We start from the raw sequence: 19,948 nt of genomic DNA on the forward strand, positions 1-19,948 counted from the left end.
GCGCACTGGCGGTGGTCGTGCTCCCGGCATTCAGGTAACGGTGACGATAAAACGGTACACGGTATGCTGAAGATGTCTGTTATGCGACGGTGAATATATTAAATTATTTGTACTTTAAAAGAGTTAGCTGCTGGGCTACTTGGTTGTCAGACATAATAAAAGAATTCTAGCGCCGAGACGTACAACACACAAAGAATACGACATGGGCGCTTTTTGCCTGGTTGTAAGCTTCTTGGTGCTGTTTGATGGCTGCTTTGTTGTCAGATGTAGCGCGACCACTCAGCGCAAACTAATGCTTGCAACATTCGGATTCTAGCGCCGAGACGTACAACACACAAAAAAGAAGAAAACATGGGTGTTTTTCGCCTGGTCGTAAGCTTCTTGGTGCTGTTTGATGGCTGCTTTGTTATAAGCTGTAGCGTGACCACTCAGCGCAAACTAATGCTTGCGACATTCGCGTGTGGCGAATGTCGTAAGCATTAGTTTGCGCTGCTGCATAAAGAGGGCACCACAAACCTGTGACGAGTAGTGACGCGTGATCACGGTGTGAATGGAGCATTACGGGGCAAGCTACGCTGCATCGGTCACCAGAAAGGGACTAAGTGGTTGACCACTATGCGCCAGGCCTGACGCTCGGTTACTGTACGGCGGCCGTCAATGTGCTCGCTTTCTTTTCTTTTTCCTTCTCTGCTGTTGCTCTTTTCGCCCCGTTTGTTTCAATTCGACATTTCCCCTACTTCATACTTCCACTGCGCATGCTTACTTTTTAGGTTGGGGCATTGCTTGTGTAGACCCATAGTAAAGCGGTTGGGCACTACTACACCATCACCAGTGGCAAACGGAGCAAGTTATAGTTCGGGGCGATGTGTACAGAGAATGCCATGGATCTGTCCCAAATAGGGTGCCTCGATACAGTTTTCCTTTACAAAGGAGGTGGCATCAATTCAATTCAATTCAATTTATTCAACATCTTGAGGATGTTGGGTGCGTCGACAAAAAGCCAGAGAGAAGGCTTGACAGGGCTCGACGCACCCTACAATGACTTGACAGCAGCATCAGGATGGTATACAGGCTGTCATATATGTTAATAACAGGATCATAACATGAATATGAAAATAAAATAAAACTGCAAGTAAGCATACAGGAAAGAAAATACAAATAATAAGTACAACTCTCAGTTGGCAGTAAGTACAACTCTCACGGTACCTAAGTGCACACAAATTTAGATGCCTTATTTAATGAGGACGGAAGAGTGTGTGAAAGCATTTGGCGACCATAATTCGTACGAGGCAGCCTAGTCACAAATAGAGTCACTGGATGTCATAAGTCTGCAGTGAAGCTCCGCCCACATTGAGGACCATCACACAGAATTTCTCCACAAAAAAAGCAGTCCGTAGTTAAAACTTTTCCTGTTATCAAAACAAGAATCTAATCACAAGAAAAAACAATAATAAGCTCTAGAATTCTCATGCCTCGCTCGCTTAATATAGTCAAACACAAAAAATCTTATTTCATGTACCGTTGTGGTTGGCCAGCGGACTAATACAGAATGCCGCGAACCGTGTCTCAACTGCCTTTTTTTTACTGCAGCAATGACAAGTCACGGCAATGCGACAGAGCCCCGTCTTGTCGACAGATGGTTGAAGTGCTAGCTTCCTTATTTTTCTTTTTAATGGGCGAGTATAAAGGCCCCTCGTCCGGTGTCCATCGAATGTGTGTGTGTAGTGCTGTGATCTTTTCCTCCCGCACTTACAGCCGCAAACGAGATTCGAACCCGCGCCAGCGAGAGCAGAACAGTTTCGCTGGCCGCTGCTTTAGACCACTCGGCCATTGGCGCAGATTACCATGGAGCGTGCTAAACTGCCAGGCTCTCACGCTATGCTCACACCCCAAGCACTAGTTCACGCAGAAATCCAAGGCGCAGTGCTAGATTGCGTCTGGAAAGTGTCCGGAACTGTTCGCAGGTGGTTGTGCTAGTGATTAGCCTTATGCAGTGTGGCATCTAGGACCTTCCATTATGCATTATGCAAAGAAAGCATACAGAAGCAAAGGGACGATAATGCTAATGCACTGCCATCTAATAATGTGGATTGTGTGATCTAATTATTTTATTTTTGCACAGATGCAACACCCTGGCTAGGAGACAAACTGCTCCCATTCGTTCTAAATGAAAAAGCCACACCATCATTTTCGGCAGCGCAGCGCCACACCCTTTTCCTTCTCTCACTCCTTCATGTTACGTCAGCAACGACGCCGCAGAACCACGAATCATGCCCTTAACTGCTGCTGCAGTAAAATGTAAATATAAATAAAGAGTTAACAATGGCAGTCTGGCAGGGGGGGGGGGGTGACATATATACGCAATGGTCCCTTTCTGCTCCGTGCGGAAACTGGACAAAAAATTTTTTCTGGTGCTGGCTTCGACCGTCGAGATTCTTGTGGTGCTGGTAGCCAAACAGAGTCCACTCATAAACCGAAAGCCCCCGATGAACCCGTAAGAGACCATAGTACAGGCTGAAACTATCCTGTGACTTCGACCATTTTGTCGCAATAAGCTGGTGCACCCTCACTACGTGAGATGTGGAGTGTGCCGCGCGACCAGATGGGAAGATTTGTGCTAGGAAAAGTCAACTGTCCTTACTCGAACAGATGCTTCACCAGCCAGGGCAGCGGAGCACTGCCGCATAGTGGACTGCCACTTTGCTAAAGGATGCTTCTTTCACCACTCCCACCGTCCCTACCCCTCCTCACTCCTTCACAGCTGACAGCCACCTCCTGCATCTATGGAAGGCGCACCATTCTTTGCACCACCGCTGGCTTTCACAGAAACATAACTGCTCGCTGCGCCTCCACCTTGCTCGCCTCTCTATGGAGATTTAGGAGCACCGCTCCTCTCAACAGGCAGCAGTGGGGCCAGACCTGTGACCTCATGGCCGGTAATCTCAGGCTAAGGTATACGTGGACGTTTCTATGTGTCCTCATTGACCCGTCGCATGCCAAGGGCACGTACCGCAGGGATGTGACGCGTCTTCTACACTCCTCTCCGCTCTATGATTCCGATTTCTTCTTGCACTCCAAGATCGCTATCTCTGCACCCCCCCCCCCCCCTTCCTACGCCAGTAACCCCTAATTCCGTGCTCGATGCAGATATCACACTAGGGGAGGTTCGTGCAGCGCTGCATAAACTCCACACCACTTCCACACCAGGGCAGACATCTCTAACAAGGCCCTCCGTAACCTGGACACCCCATCCCTTGAGGCCATCACTGACCTCTTTAACAAACATTGACATGAAGGCACTCTGCCTTCTGAGTGGACCCGCGCTAAGGCCACCTTCATCTCCAAACCTGGCAAATCCATAGACATCCAAAATCTTTGCCCAATTTCCCTCACCTCATGTCTCGGTAAGCTCTTTGAGCACGTCATCCTCGACCGCTTGCAGACCTTCCTTGAAGACAACCACCTTTGCCCCGATTTGATGTTCGGCTTTCGCCAACCCCTATCTACCCAGGACGTCATGCTCCAGCTCTCCGAAGAGGTCCTCAACCCTCTTTACGCCAAGTGCACTCGCGCGATCTTGGCACTGGACTTGACAAAAGCCTTGACAACATCCTCCATTCCGCTGTCCTAGATGCCCTTTCCACCCTTAATGTGGGTCCCCATGTTCACGGTTACATCACGGATTTTCTTGCTTATCACACGACTGAGATCTCATTCGGCCCCCTCTCCTCTCCAGTTTTCACTCTTGAAAATCGAGGTACCCCATAGGGTTCTGCCCTTTTTCCCCTTCTCTTCGACATCACCCTCTTCCCTATGGCATGCGCTCTAGCTACCATTCCTAACCTCTCCCATGCTTTCTACACCGATGATATCACCCTCTGGGTGACCACCGGCAATCTTGGAGAGATGGAGGCCGTCCTCTAGGCGGGCGCGGGCACCGGTCATGCTCGCGCAGTCGGGCTGGCCTGCTCCCCGTCCAAACTGAGGAAATCGCGCTAAGTGGTACAGAGCAACATGAACACAGACAAAGGAAGCACCAACTAGCCCTCCGCCCCCCTGCTCTTGCCTGTGGGAGCTCATACTCCTCCTGGCTCGAGGCATGGTTCCCACCTCGTCCCCCAACCTTAGCGTCACTACTGATGCGCACCCCGTCCCTTCTGTCTCCTGCCTCTGTATTCTCGGCCTCCTTTTCCAATTCAATGGCAAACACACTGCCATCATTTCCCTCCTTACTACCACTGTCCACAAGACTGTGCGGCTTATCCAGCGTGTCGCTAATCGGCACCACGGCATGAGCGAGCACGACCTCCATCGTCTTTTCCAGGCCTTTGTCCTCAGCCACGTTGCCTACTCCCACCCTTATCTCTTTCTCTGTTGTGCCCAGGAAGACAAGGTAAACTGTCTCATCCGCCAAGCCTACAAGTCAGCTCTCATGCTCCCCACCTCCACACTCACTTCTCGTCTGCTGGCGATGGGCATTCACAGTACTCTTTCAGAACTTGTGGAGACCCATTGCAGAGCACAACTCAACCGCCTGTCTCGTACCCCCAGCAGAGACCTTCTCTCTTCCCTCCGCTTGACTCCTACGTCCCCTGTCTGTGCAACCCACCCCTTATTCTTCTCTATCTTCTCCATGCTCATAGTGAACCCCCTTCCCAAGAACATGCACCCTGAGCATCACGCCGCCCGCCGATGTGCCCGCGCCTCCACCCTCTGGCGCCAGTACAGCTCAAAGTCCGACGCTGTGTACGCTGATGCGGCACCATACCTTTGCCACCGTCTCCCATACACTTTCCCCTCTCTCCGTCGCCACTATCCCTGCTCTCACCTCCACTGCCACTGAGGAAGCAGCCATTGCCCTCGCCACTGCTGCCACCCCGGTCCGTTTTATATTCAGCGGCTCCAAGACTGCAGCCCACAACTTTGCAAAGGGTCAAATTTCCTCCTCTGCACTCAGCATCCTTAAAGCGGCTCTGAAACACCTTCCGACGAGAGCACGTCAACTCGCTCAACCACTACACTGTGTTGTCATGAAAACCTGAGCCAAATAATACACTTTTACATGCAGCAGAGGACCCACAATCAAGTGCGAAAGTTGGCGAGCCCTTCCCGGCGACTTTTTTTTGCTCGCACCCTCCTACGTCGCTTGCATCTGTGTATACAAGTTGAGAGGTGGCTATTGGTTAGATTCGTTCATACGTCGGGCAGCTACCATGGCCGCGGCCAATAGTGCGCGTAGCTCCGGTGGGTGAGGAGGATCCGCTCCTGGAGGAGGGGCCGGCAAAGAACCGCCAACCTTCCAGCGTGCAAAAAGTAACGAGAGGAGAGGGAAAGCCGCAAAGACGCTAAAATTCAAATTTTGACTACAGGTAACTCAGCTTCTAGAAAGCGCATTAAAAAAATTCTTGCTGGACAATATTCATAAAGCAGCATGGTTTAACATCCCCAGCATACCGCAACTTTATTAGTGCCCCTTTCAAAGCCCCTTTAAGCACTCGTCCCCCTTCCCGTCCTATCCAACTCCTCTGGGTTCCGGCTCACACGGGGCACCCTGGAAATGAGGCGGCAAACTCCATCGCTCGCGAAATGACAGACGGAACTGGCCCCCTACACTCCGGGATGCACACGCGTGACTCCCTCCTCACATTCCATGACATCACCCTTCATCACTGCAACTCCTGCCTATCCCTACCTCCCTCTCACAAGTCCCTCTCTAAGCTCCAACAGAGCACGTGGCGCCATTTACAGGCCCACACTTTCCTCTCTCCTGCCCGCCTTGCCCTTATTCACCCGGTGCCTTCTCACCCAAATGCACGCTCTGCAGCTACCACCGAGCAGACTATGCTCACATTCTTTATTCATGTCCGGCACTTTCTCCTCCCGGCACCTAAACAGTCCACAGCTGTGGGAGGCTGTTATGGCCAGCTCGGAGCCATATATTCAACTATAGCTACGACCTGGGCAGCAGAAGTCGCTGCTAAGCATGACAAGGAGGCCCCGACCGGCAGCCGGAAGGAGCGCGGCATCATAATTTTCTCTTCTTTTTGGCTTTCGCTAAATAAAGTTTTTCACTACCACTAGAGCGAATGATTACGAGCTCACTGGGGGCCTTCAGAGTAGCAGTAGGCTCACTGGTGGGGTACCATCACAACGTTAAGTCCGTCGGTCCGAGCGTGGGGAATCAATAGACACTTTTAGCATGCTGTATACGGTGTTACCATTACCGGAGTACCGGGAGCCCGCGTGCCGTCAGTGTGCATGCACAAATGGCCTTGAGGGCAACAGATGGCGCCAGGTAGCCAGCCGCTGTGCGTGCGCCCGCCGCATCGGGACCAATCAGCGCGTGTGTACTGGCGGTGGACGGGCTCCCAGTACTCCGGTAACAGTAACACAGTATGTTAAGGGTGTCTACTACAAACTCGGCCGGGAACCATCGAGCTAGCAAGGGCTCTCAAGCGCGGCCCGCGTGGAGCGTTGTTTGTCCACGAAATCGCATCGCGTGCCCGACGCCCGCGCCGGCTAATTCACTCCCGCATGGTCAGTAGCCGAGCGGCGTTTTTTTTGCCGCCCAGTTGTGCGATGCGCGCGCCCCCATCCATACTGAAATCAGACAGATGCGCAGAAAGCTAAGTGAAGCCGCTGGCTCTCGGGCGCGAAATGCTCGCGAGCGAAGAGGTTATTATTTATATGGGGGGGGGGGGGGAGGGGAGAGCGCTCGTACGGGGAGTAGGTAGGGAAGGGGGAGCGCAGCCCGGTAACTGCCTCCTTGTTCAGGGGTACACCGCAACTGAGCTGCGCAGGGAGGGGGAAGAAAAGAGAGAGAGGAGGGTAAGGGGGTCTGGTTTGGAGAGGGGGCAGGGGAGGAGGCAAGGGAGAAGGCAGTCTGGCGCATACCGATCTGTCCCTGCGATTATAGTGCCTAGAATATCTTACTAGTGTGTCGAGCGGAGCGCTCACCCAATGGGAGAGGGTGGCAGCGCGCGCGATGCCTTCCAACTTTGGCCGCGAGGGGCGCTGCTCGTCGTAAAGGTACCGTCGCTTCCGGACGTGCCGCTGTCGCTGCAGTTGCATTGGTCGTGCGCGGTGTGGATTATGGACCTCCTGCATGTTTGTAAACAAACGAGGTGGCGCTGCAGTCGCTAGCGAGCTCGTGGTAGGCAAAAGGTCGGGGAGTGGCGTCGCGGATAGGTATTGAGCGCGGGTTTTCAAGGCTTGCAGGCGCGTTTCCAGTTTCTGCGAATCATAGCAATGGTCGATGCTTCCAACTTTGTAATTTGTTGAAGTACACGAGCTCGCGTTGGCCACGTGCGGCCTATAAAGAGAAATAGTTTGCCACTGTATTGTATATATGGTTAGTAGTAAACATGTAGAAAGCGTTCCTGCCCTTTATTTATGCGCTAGGCATTGAGTAAAACAAGTTTTGACACTCTGCACTAGTGTCACTGCACTAGTTTTGCACTCTGCACTAGGACAATAGTGAGGGGAAGCGCTGGCCTTGTTTCGTCGGAGCAGACATGCGCTCATCGTCTGCTGACATACGTACGTGTCGCGCTGTGCGAAAAGTGGGGACAGCGTCGTGTCCCTGATCTCCTGTCTTGCTTAGCGCTGTTTTTAGCCGCATGACCACGCACCAGCCAGGCCGACTTGTCCTCTTGTTAAGCTGGTCGATTTGGTGAAAATGTTTGATTTCTAGAATTATTTTCTTTCCTAGCCCTGAGGTCTAGTTTCGTGACGAAAAATTATAGCAAAATATTGAGTACAAATTTATAAATTACGCTTTTTAGAAGTGTGGTCGTCAAAAATTGTGAGGTAATTTCTTTGATTTCAGTGTCGCATTTCTTTGACCAAAGCGAAAGCGAAGATGCCATAAACGAGGGAATGAACTTTAAGGTTCGTTTTGTGACCTCTCGCATTTTCTGCGACTGGATCACTCACCTTCGTAATTCGCATGAAAATCAAATGATTCCATTTGTCGCAAACTATTCCTGAGACTTTGAGGAGCGTAATAAAACTCTCGATTTTTTTCCCTACACGTGCAGTATTGTGTTATTTTTTGTAAGGAACGTTTTCATGTAACTATGCATGCACACGTACTGATGATATAGAAAAAGAACTAATCGCGTCATCGTACAGAACAGGGCTTTATGTACATACTGGCATAAAAAAACTGCGCACTATCTACTCAATTATTTGAGACCTTGGGGAGACTTGACGACGGTGTTAATTATAATTATCCAGAACTGCACCAGGTATAGCTATAAATAAAAGAAATTGCTGAAACTAGCGTAGGAATTTCATATTTGCACCAAGTTTAGTTACATATTGCATGCATGAATAACGAAAACACTTTTCATTGCCGCGTCCCCTCTCAATCTCGCCACGTGTCTGTCAGTAGCACGCCTGCGGCTGCTTCTTTCCAAACAAGCTTCGCGATCATGTACTACCTCATGAAACATGACACATGCATGATGCAATGAAAAAGTATATGGCGTTTAGCACACTTAAGGTACGCTATTCTAAGCACACAAACGCGACCGCGCAAGATTGACACAACTTAACCAGACTTCTTTCTACTCGAATGAAATAATTACGTCGTCATATCAAGAAACAGTTTCAAGTAAATATTAAATGCCATAAAACGCGCCATTAAAACATGGTGTGCTATTAAAAAAAACGCATTCCTTGGGGGCGAGTGAACCTGTCGGCGCCCCGTGCACTCCAGCTCAAGGTGATAAGTACGTGTGCAGCTGCATATGTCTTTTTTTTTCCTTGAGAAATTATCAGCCTACTACCCTGAAGTTCAGGTGAATGAACGCAGTAACTTGAATGCTATTAAGTGCATTGAGTGTCAGTGCCTATCGACTCCCAGACTTCGCGCTTTACTACCGTGGCCCAATGCCTGTTAGCCAGTTTCCGAATGCGGCATTTATGCGCGAGAAACCTATCGAGGCTAAATTAATATTTTTATGCTACTACGCGGATCCAGCAGTGACGCAGCTGGTCAATACATGCTGTTTCTGCAGTGCACAGGCTTGAAGCAGCCGCCGGTAGCTGCGGCAGCTGCGGTAGGCACGGGCAAGCGGAACCTGTTTTGCCTACCATGCGAAAGTCGCTGCTAACATCAGCGCCACCGCATCTTCGTGACGTCGCGGGGTGAAGGAGGTCCATAGCATTTTGGTCGCATCGACGCTTTCTTCTGTTGTTTTGTCCGTGCTGTTCGATGTGAGGGAAAACCACAGCGACTAATGATGGTAAATTCGAAGCATCAAGGCCGGGAAAAAAACATATTTCGTGCCGCTCTGTCGGAGTGGCTACCCGTCGAATCCGGGCAAGGTTTCCATGTTCCGTGTGTCCTCGGACCCAACACGGCTTGCGTAGTGGGAGCGGCTGATCAAAAGAGAACCGCAAGTTGACTCCAGCGTGTGTTGTCTGCGAGAAACATTTTGAAGACTGCCACATCGAGAACGGTGTCGTCAACGAGCTCGCCAGAGATAGACCACGCGTCATGCCCGATGTCATGCCAGCAGTATTCGACAACTATCCGAAATACCTTCTGCCTAAGACATCGAAAAGAAAAGTGAGGAGCCTGTGTGACCAACCTGCCGCTAAAGGGCACACGCGCAGTGCCGGTGCAGGCGTCAGCCATGGACCGTCAAGCACGCTCGACGATGTTTCCGACGAGCCGGCAGCAACAGAGGAGCCGACTGAGAGCTCATGCCCGCAGCAGCAGATGGGCTGTATTGCTGTTGAAGATCAGCATCCGTTGGACTCAATTTGTATCCCTGCAACCTGGACCAAAATATCTGAAACACCTGCTGGCTCTGTAGACTACGCACGTTATGGAGCAGAGAAAAACAACTTTGCCACTTTTTATGCAGAAAGGATGGTAACATTTAGAAGCTTGATGCCAGAACGCAGCCTTGTAGTCGCTACAGTGTATTTTCTCGGAAAAGAACAAAGCAAGCGCGTGCTTACAACAAGCTATGTTTTTTATCTGTTTTTACTGTATTCCAGATTTGTAAATAAGAATCAATATGGTACAATCACCATTTTCTTTTGTTCTGTTACAAAGGGAAGCGCAAGCTCATACACACCTGCATAGGTTGTATGAAGCAAGCTGTGATTAGCAAATCAAACACGCCAATAGTGAGACCTATTCCAACTGCTTGTGTTGATCGTCGCATGCGACCTTTGAAGACAAAACCAGTGGGGGGAAAGAGCGAGAGTGCCCTGCTTTTCTTTTACCTATATGCGACGCCATTCCGGTATAGATGATCTGCTCGCCGTTGAGAATGGGGGCCACGACTCGGGTCTTTCCACCTGGACAGAGCTAGCCGAGCGCTCACTCAGCATGAAGGTGTATACGATATCCTTCACGCGCGATCGCGATGCGTGGATCGCAATCGACTGGCCCCTAGTCGAATAAAATCTCGATCGGAAGTTTCCATGTAGCAACAATGAGTCCGGACCATACTCGATCGTTCAATCACAACAACGTAATGCGGCCAACGCATCAACTTTCGTTGCCTATTTCAAGTTGGATACCTCACTGTACATTAGGCAGTCAATATGACATCTGCTTAAGTCCTTCCGCGGTTCACCACAAATTATAAACGAATAAAAATTGAGCAGACTGGACCTGGTGGTACGTGTCAAACGCTTCGGCGAGCGCTGTTTCAGTCCAGGATTTTCTCCTGGTAATGCCAGGCCGGTTAGATTGTCTGAAGCCAGTAGTGTTTTTATGCAAAAAGTGCTCTCAAAGCGTTCAGAGACAGGCTTCCGTAGCGAAAAGCGCAGCGCACCTACGCAGCCTCGGCAGCGAACGCGGCGTGGTGGCACCTTAGCGAATAGCAGCGCCGCCACGCGGTGGCCGCAGGAAAGGCATCACCGCAGCGGACACGCGAGCGCGCTCCCTCGGCACACTAGCAAGTATATTCTAGGCACTATACTGCGATGTGGGAGCCCGTTTGGGCGCGCATCCACCATGCATCCGGGTGCACCGACGCGGCCCCATCCAGAATCACGTGACGCCCGCTCCGGCTCTCATTGGCCCTCTGTCGCTGCCCTCTCCCGGAGTCGGCGATGTTATCTGTTCCGGCAGAACGACGACGTATGCGGTACGCCACCATTCTGGTGCCTCCCCATTGGCCCAGAAGCCTGCGCCTCCCTGCGGTCCGCGCGCCTCAAGCCACGCCCCCCGCGAGCTCAGTCGGCTTCATCACCCAGCCGAGTGCGCATCGGCGCTCTGCTCTCAGCTCGGCCTCCCTTCCCTGCTCGACTGCGGGAATTGCGACTTCGCCTCGGCGAGCACGTACCCCTCTATTTCCACTCTTTTTCCTTTACCTTCCCCCTCCCCCAGCGCGGCGCAGCGACCATTGCCTCGTTCCAGAAAGAAATTACTGCACGCGTCGCGTGGCCCCAACTTTCCATTTTTTCCTTCCTTCAATAACATCACCCCCCCCCCCCCCCCAGAACCCGACGATTTGGCAAAAACGTCCTCTCCAGCGGCAAAAAAGCGCTGCGCTGCCGTCGACGCGGACGAATCGCCCGGAAAAACGCTCCATGCGGGCCACACTTCAGGTGAGCTACCACTGCCAATGCTAAGCTAGCCGGTCGAGGAGAGCACTTTCCCGTACCCCAGAATCCTCGCTTGAACCTGCTCCCATATCTAATGTCCAAAAGCTGCAGTCCAATACCACCACAGAGCGAAAAAATTGAAAGCATTCCAACATCCAAAAGTGAAAGCATTCCAACATCGCCAAGGTAAAATTTTGGCAATGGCCCTGCCCAAATTGATTAATAATAATAATTGGTTTTTGGGAAAGGAAATGGCGCAGTATGTCATACATCGTTGGACACCTGAACCGCGCCGTAAGGGAAGGGATAAAAGAGGTAGTGAAAGAAGGAAGAAAGAGGTATTGTAGTGGAGGGCTCCGGAATAATTTCGACCATCTGGGGATCTTTAACATGCACTGACATCGCACAGCACACCGGCGCCTTATGTTTTGCCTCCATAAAAACGCAGCCACCGCGGTCGGGTTCGAACCCGGGAACTCCGGATCAGTAGCCGAGCGCCCCAACCACTGAGCCACCGCGGCGGGTTTGGAATTGATTTTGGTCCAAACCGGCAGACGTCAAATTTGGGGCAGGCCAAATTTTAGGGGGTGGCCCGGGCAAAATTTGGAGATCACCATCGTGTTGAGCGCGGTCAATTATGGCTAGACATCGATTTTGGTCCAAATCGGCAAGGTCATATTTCGGTGGTTGGTGGGCCAAATTTTGGGGTGGCCCAGGTCAAATTTAGAGGCCACCATCGTGTTCAGAGCGTTCAATTATGGCTAGACATCGATTTTGGTCCACATTGGCTAAGGTCAGATTTTGAGGGTGGGTGGGCCAAATTTGGGGGTGACCCGAGCCAAATTTGGGGGTCGCCATCGTATCGAGCATGCTCAGTTATGGTTAGACATCGATTTTGGTCCAAATCCGCAGAGGTCGAATTCCGGGGTGGCCCGGGCCAAATTTGGAGGTAGCCATCGTACTGGGCACACTCAATTATGGTTGGATATCGATTTTGGTCCAAATCGGCAAATTTCATATTTCGGGGGTTGGTGGGCCAAAATTTGGGGTGGCCCAGGTCAAATTTAGAGGCCACCATCGTGTTCGGAGCGTTCAATTATGGCTAGACATCAATTTTGGTCCACATTGGCTAAGGTCAAATTTTGAGGGTGGGTGGGCCAAATTTGGGGGTGACCCGAGCCAAATTTGGGGGTCGCCATCGTATCGAGCATGCTCAGTTATGGTGAGACATCGATTTTGGTCCAAATCCGCAGAGGTCGAATTCCGGGGTGGCCCGGGCCAAATTTGGAGGTAGCCATCGTACTGGGCACACTCAATTATGGTTGGATACCGATTTTGGTCCAAATCGGCAAATTTCATATTTCGGGGGTTGGTGGGCCAAAATTTGGGGTGGCCCAGGTCAAATTTAGAGGCCGCCATCGTGTTCGGAGCGTTCAATTATGGCTAGACATCAATTTTGGTCCACATTGGCTAAAGTCAAATTTCGGGGGTGACCCGAGGTCAAGGTCAAAGACCATGCCACCATGGTGAACCTTGTACCTTATGTAGCCTACAGTAAGGCTGTTGCTCTTGAGTAGTCATCCGAGTAGAGCTTTTGCTCTAAAAGGGGCCGCAACCTATTCTCTCCTGTCGGACTGCAACTCTCTCTTTATTTACATTGTTCAAGTACAGGTGACGCTACAGCGCTACATTAGCCCCATAATTATCCGTATGACCAATCATCATCACCCTATCGCGGCGGTAGCTCGCGGGGGTAGCTCGCGCAGGTGCCTAGAACATTCTACATTCGAACATTCTCCCTCCCGTGCTCGTCTCTTTTGCGCTACATCTTTTTTTTTCAAACATTCGAAGCACTGTAGCGGAGAGCTTTTGTGGTCAGCGATCTGCAGCAGCTCCCTGAGAAGAGTAACTCGTACGGGCCCCCAATGCCGCCGAAAAAGATGCCTGCTGTTGTCAAAGCGCCCAAGTCACAGCACCAGAAAAAGAATATCACCGATCACGAGCTCTTTCTTCAGATCTTCGAGAGGCCGACACAAATATACAGGTATCTACGAACAAGGCACGTAGCATCGCCAATCTTTCTTCATAGGACATTAACTTATATGAGTCATCGCATGTCACGGAACCATAAGAATAGGAAAAATTTCAAAGTGGATAGCCTTCTGCAAAGAGTCCAAGCACGAGAAGAGGCACCATTCAGGTCTGCCATCCAGATGACATTGACTTTCACGGGCTTCTACGACCGTTCACCAAAGAAGGATGTGGTCACAGCGGAAGCTGTTATCTTGAAGATTTGCGATAAGAAGGTGCCGGAATTACCAGTGACGCAGCTTTCCGCTCAGTTTATCTGTCACGTGCCAGTAGGCAGCTGCGAGGTGCCGCACAATCCTGACGGCACTGCGCACGCCGACGGTGCCTTGACGACCGGAACGACGGTCATCACAGTACCTGGTAATAGTTTTTGTCCAAGCGGAAATGGTCTCGTGGGGTCGTACGTGCTGCTGTTGCGGGTGACTGCCCGAGGTCAGACACGGTACCGTATTCAGATCAACAACAATGAACGTGGTGAACCACCATTCAAAAAGGCACTGCGCGATGCTTGTAGGCGCGGCCCGGTCACTCGCAGTGGCAGGGGGACCGGTGGCAATGACTCGGCGGAGAGTCGCCACTATGTGGGCGAGATGGTGGTGTACGATCAGCAGAGGTGCCTTCTCACAGAGGGAGAATACCAGCTAGTACTCAGGCCCTGGGGACCAAAGGCAGAGCTCCCTGCCCAAACAGCATCCTGGGAGAGCCTCAATCATACCAAGGGTGTCCCACCAATGGAGGCCTTTGATAAGTGTCCCAGAGTGGTGTTCCAGCTAGCCTGGGGCAAAGCAAAGAGCTCCAATGGTGACACTGCGGTCCGCGCCCGGACGGCTCGGCCTGTCCTGTCACCTCTTGAACAGAACGTGGCTGAGCCCAGGCACAAGCGCACGCATAGCAGACGCAATACAGAGATAAAGGCAGGCCAGAAACCACAGCAGGTACAGCTACAGCAGCAACAAGAGGGCAACAGCCAAGCGGTGCACGAGAGCTCCGGGACTGCAGGGAGCCAGCAGCAGCAGCAGTCGCCGTTATCCGACCGCACGCGGGTGGCGTACCAGTTCGTATTCCAGAGGCAGATGCTGCAGCACACGAAGGCGCGCGCCGACCTCCGCTGCCCCTGGTGCCGGCTGCAGTGCTGCCTGCTGCCTGCCCTTCTCAAGCATCTTAAGCTCTGCCACGGGCGCTTCACCTTCTCCTTGGTGCCTCACCCCAAGGGGGCACGCATCGATGTCTCAATCAACGAGTCTTACGACGAATCATATGCTGGCAACCAACAGCACCTTCACACGCAGATGGGCTATGCCTTTGACCAGACAGACCCAGCCCGTCGCACACCCGTCACTGATGTCATAGTCTGCCGACCCAAAAGGACCCCACTCAGCATTTTGGAGTTCATAGAGCAAGATGAGCCAGACTATGGACAGCCCTGCATCCCAGGACACAGAAAGGTCTACTACCACACGGGGACTGGTATGCCAATCAGGCCACAGCATATTGACCATGACAGCGAATCGGAGAGCTATCCAGAGTGGCGGCGCATCAAGACCCAGTTGATGATTGATGACTTCACTGATGTCAATGAAGGGGAGAAGGAGCTCATGAAGATGTGGAACTTTCACCTCATGAAACATAGAATCGTTGGCAATTGCCACGTCCCCCGTGCCTGCAACATATTTGTGGAGGAGCAAGGACAAGAGCTGATACAGCGCAACCTGTACCGCAACTTTGTTCTGCACATGTGCAACCTGTTCGACTTTGGCCTGGTCAGCGCAACAGACGTCTACGAGACAGTTCGAAAACTGCAAACGTTCTGTGAAGCCCAGGACCCCCATTAGTGCCTGCCGGCTTTGTAGACTTGGCAGCACTGCTTAGGTTGGCAGCCAGTAGAGAAGAAGCAGTGCAGTCTATGACGGAACAGTTTTCATTCAAGTGCTGAATTCAGTGCTCTAGTTTCCAGATCAGAAGGAACGCCTCCTATTGAAAAATGGGCGGCAGGGATGGGATTAGGGAGTTGACCAAAAATGACAATATTGCTGTGTAGATGTGGACAATCGGCCAGTTTGTGAAAAGGCATAATGCAGTGTACTGAACCTTCATGTGTGTATTAAACTGAGTTGAAGCATATATAAATGAGTGTGATTGTTTTATAATTCCAGGAATTGCTATCGTCCACCTCAGCTGTAGTTTTGGCAGCTGCAGGTTAGTAGGCGAGTAGTGTCGAAGTTGTACCCATTGTACATGTGCCATTGTGGCAGTACTTTTGGGAGGCTTTTCCAACATGCAAAGCCATTGCGGCTGACATCAGCTCACAATGTGCCATCACTTGTGGTACAAAATTCAGGTATTCCAAGACAGCTGCATCCTGCCATGGCATATGCGCTCATATGGCAGAATCACCTGTTTTGTGTTTTATTGCACTAGCACTTATAGTGGCCATCCCCACATTTAGCTGTTGTGTTTGTCTGAAGCCAGTTTTGTGGAAGGCTGCTCACCTGCCCACTAGGGGGTGGGCAACCTGCCCAGGTACCAGGTGCCCCAGTTAAATGTAACTAAGCTTACCAAAAACATGTAATGTCCTAGCTGCGTGAAACCAGTTGAGGGTTGTTTAGTGAGTGTGACCTAGTCTGCTGTATTTTTTTTTGTTCTTCAAAGTTATTTAATTAAGCCTAATTAGCTAACTATTTAATTAACTTGAAGAACAAAGTGTGAATGGAAAAGTTGTAGATCGTCTCGAAAAGCTGCCAGCAAAGCTTTTTCCATCAAGGTATGATTTATGTGGCTTTATTTACTGGCCTTAAAAGAAAGCTATTATGTGGCCAGGTGCTGACTCACATCTCTGCCCTAATGTGCACGGAAAAGCTCACCGAGGAGAGGTCTTAAAAAAAAAAAACAGGATTTTGTTCTCTTTGGGATGTGGCACCGTTGCCACGTGGAAGCTTTTTTTACTGCGCACGATAAGGTTAAGACCGATAAAGAAACTACTTTACGTAAATGGTACCTGTTTTCAAACGTTTCAGTCAGTTGTTTTTTAAAGCAATCTACAACTTTTCCATTCACACTTTGTACAAGTTAATAATTAAAAAGTTAGCTAATTAAGCTTCATTGATTAATTAACTTTCAAGAATAAAAAAATACGGAAGGCTAGGTCACGCGACTCTAAACAACCCTGTTATTTCATGTGGCTAGGACATTCCGTGTTTTTAGAAGCTTGGTTACAATTAGCTCGGACACCTGGTGTAAATATATACCTAGCAGCCTGCCCACTGTGTCAAGTGGCAGCTCATTTAATCATGAGAGGCTGCTTGGGAAGAGAAACCTGGGTCGCAACGCAACCCAAGTCCCACCGATGGCAGCACCTGCCATAAAAGGGCAGTGACGCATCGCTTGACCGCTGCACCACTATGCCAGGAGTGGTAGGAAGACTCTCAAGAATCTATGAATGGAGAGAATAACCAATTTTGAATATATGCACATTAACCCATTATTGCTATCCGAACAACTGCCATCCGTGAACACACTGGATCTGAACAACAAAACTGAAGGGAAAACCGAACTCCTAGCAAACCTAATTCGCATTTGGCCTAACAACGCAAATCGACCATCATTTTTTTAACCTCTCACACGGCCAGGCTTGCAGAATGTGGTTGTTTTGTTTCGAGAAATGTCATGCACAGGCATGTGGCAAAATATTTTTCTACTTGTTTGAACAAGACATGTTAAAAGCAATCTGTTGATTGATTAGAGACTGTGTGTCGCTGGAGACCATCTTGTTTTTTTTTTAGTGTGTTTGAGTCATGTGTTTTCCGATTTCTTGGCGCTTTTCATTGTATATTTTACATGGCTGCTTTTGCATCTGTGTTTGCATCAGGTTCCAGTTATATAGATCAGTTCAGTTTTGTCGTGCAGATCTAGCAGCTGTTTTAATTTTATGTGAACAGAATAGCCCGCTGGTGAGACAGAATGTGTCATCATGCGTCTGTAGTTTCAAATGACAGAAAACTACACTGAAATGTAAGTACAGTGTTGCATGCAGTGAACCATTTTCCAGTAATATCCTGCGCATGCGCTAAGCCTCCTCGTCTGCAGTTTTTGCCAACCATGCCAGGCAAAAATGGCAGACAAGTTGATGCACGTTTTCTTCCACAAATGATGTTACCTTGATCAATGATGCAGTGAACAACAGGACAATAATTAGGTGCATTACTAGCATCTTCTAGGCCCTTAGAAATACATGCATGGTCCCCCGCACGCACCAGTCTCAAGCAAGAAAACATGGTCAGGTTCTGCAACGCGCTTTAGTCATGGATTAAACAGACCAAGTGCAGTGTAGAAGGTGTGTCCGCAGATGACTCATACCTATCTGCTCTGGCTAGGTAAAGCCAGCACTGCTCTTAACTGCTGGCTGCAAAAATAAGCTCACCCCCACCACTGTAAAGGAATTTTCTAAGAACAGATACAAAAAGCTTAGGCGACCTGACCTGGCAAATGCACTTTGCTTGCCAGCCAGTAAAGGGATGCACTACTGGAAAAAAGTCCATTTCGTAAGCCTACATTTTAATGTTGTTCACACTGTAGTCCATGGATCGAGTGCAGCGGTAGACAGCCACTCATTCTTGAACACTACAGACACATGCATAAACAATGCTTCTTCATTTAAAATAGGGAAGGTGGGGTTACACTTAGAACGGAATAGCGTACTCCGTTTACTTACATTTGCACCTGCACATCCACAGCAGGACAAAGGCCTCTCTTCTGTAACACTATTGTTTAAAGGGGTTCCATCTGAATACAAATACGTTGTAGCGCATACACAGTTCAGTTTTTGCTTCAAAATGCCTTGCACTTCTATGACGTTGGAGAACGAAATAACCTCTGGCACCTGCGCATCTTCAGGAAGCATTGCTTTAGTACTGTGAAGAATATTTTATATACATTTAGGCCCGTTGCACTGCCACCTACCCAGCAGGGCTGCCTGTGGGCCTAGAAAGCACCCATCTTTACCTGTTGCTTTCACCATGACAGAAATGGCAGCTGATGCATACAGGTTTTCTAAGGCTACATATTGTAGGGCACCAAGTTTTTTTTTCTGCTGCATATGGCATGCTTCTGTGACAAGTATAAATGTAGTACATATAAACACTAATAGGGCTTGTGTTGCTTTCCTTTCGTGATCTGCTAGCGAAGTAGGCTTTTTGCAGACACTGTTGGAGGCCACCAGAGAAGCTTTGGTGCGGCTTGCACAACAGAGTGAGAGCTCTTTCATTTTACAGATCGTCCTTGTAGAGTTTCATACTGTATACATGAAGCATTGTTGTACTTACGCACGAATATACTGTGCGTTGCGCATTTATTGGAATAAATTACAAGAAATGTTTTCACAGGCTGCTGGAATGTTAGTGTTCAAATCTTCCACAGAAGCTGCATTTGGTTTAGGCCTTGCGTGTTGGTGACTTCTCTGGTTTCAGAGTGCAGCTCTTAGGCGCCCGTTTATGCATCGAGCGGCGTCCCTCGCCATTGGCATCGGCGTAACCGGCGTAGTGAACGCGAAGCACAACAGCGGAGGATGAAAGAGAGCGAACGCAGAGGCAGAGGAGGACAAAAGTACAGTGACAGTGAAGAAAGCGCAAGGAGGAAAGCGGAAGAAGCGGGTACGGCGGCAGCCAGCAGATGGGTTCCATGGTGGTAACCCGCTAAAAGATTACCCCAAAGTAGCGCGCACCGAAGCCTTAACGCACCGTCGTCCGTTTGCCCGAGAAGAGGCTGAGCGGTGGCAGACCGCTGTGCGCTGCCCAATCCGAAACCCAGTCGCCTCTGTTCGGCACGGCGTGTTCCGCATGAGGTCGCCTGCGGCTGAAATACCGCAGCAGCTGCGCTCAAAAATCTTATTACCAAGAAGCATAATCAGCGGCCAATTTTTTATATATCTGCAGACGCAACATACATAAGGCAGCAATGCAATGCAGCAAATGAAAGGCATGGCTAGGAACAGAGTTAATAGCAATTCAGAAAGATGGGCTTCATGATTTCTATTCCAGACAACCAAAGACAACTCCCCGAACACCCTGCCGCTGTTCCTTGTGGATACACAAAGCAAATGAACAAAGAATGTTCAGGAGAAAGACCACTTCCTAAAACCAAACATGGCAAGTCTGACAAGCCCAGAAGAGCCGAATCCAAGGAAAATCCACTGAGCAGCAAGAGCCTTCAGCCTACAGAATGGAGCGCTGTTCTGAACAGCTAAAGACTATGAGAAAAATAAGGTGGCCCTTAGTACTACCTAAAC

At 50.0% G+C, this 19,948-nt stretch overlaps 1 protein-coding gene and 1 pseudogene across 2 annotated transcripts in view; one reads left to right on the forward strand and one right to left on the reverse strand.

The window, feature by feature from the left end:
• The window catches only part of RecQ4 (RecQ4 helicase), a 51,404-nt gene that overhangs the window by 16,114 nt on the left and 15,342 nt on the right, over nt 1–19,948 (reverse strand). The window lies entirely within an intron of this gene.
• Nucleotides 13,431–15,578, forward strand: LOC144113681 (polycomb protein SUZ12 pseudogene; annotated as a pseudogene).

This window comes from Amblyomma americanum, chromosome 1 (genome assembly GCF_052857255.1).
Source record: "Amblyomma americanum isolate KBUSLIRL-KWMA chromosome 1, ASM5285725v1, whole genome shotgun sequence".
NCBI classification, from domain to species: domain Eukaryota; kingdom Metazoa; phylum Arthropoda; class Arachnida; order Ixodida; family Ixodidae; genus Amblyomma; species Amblyomma americanum.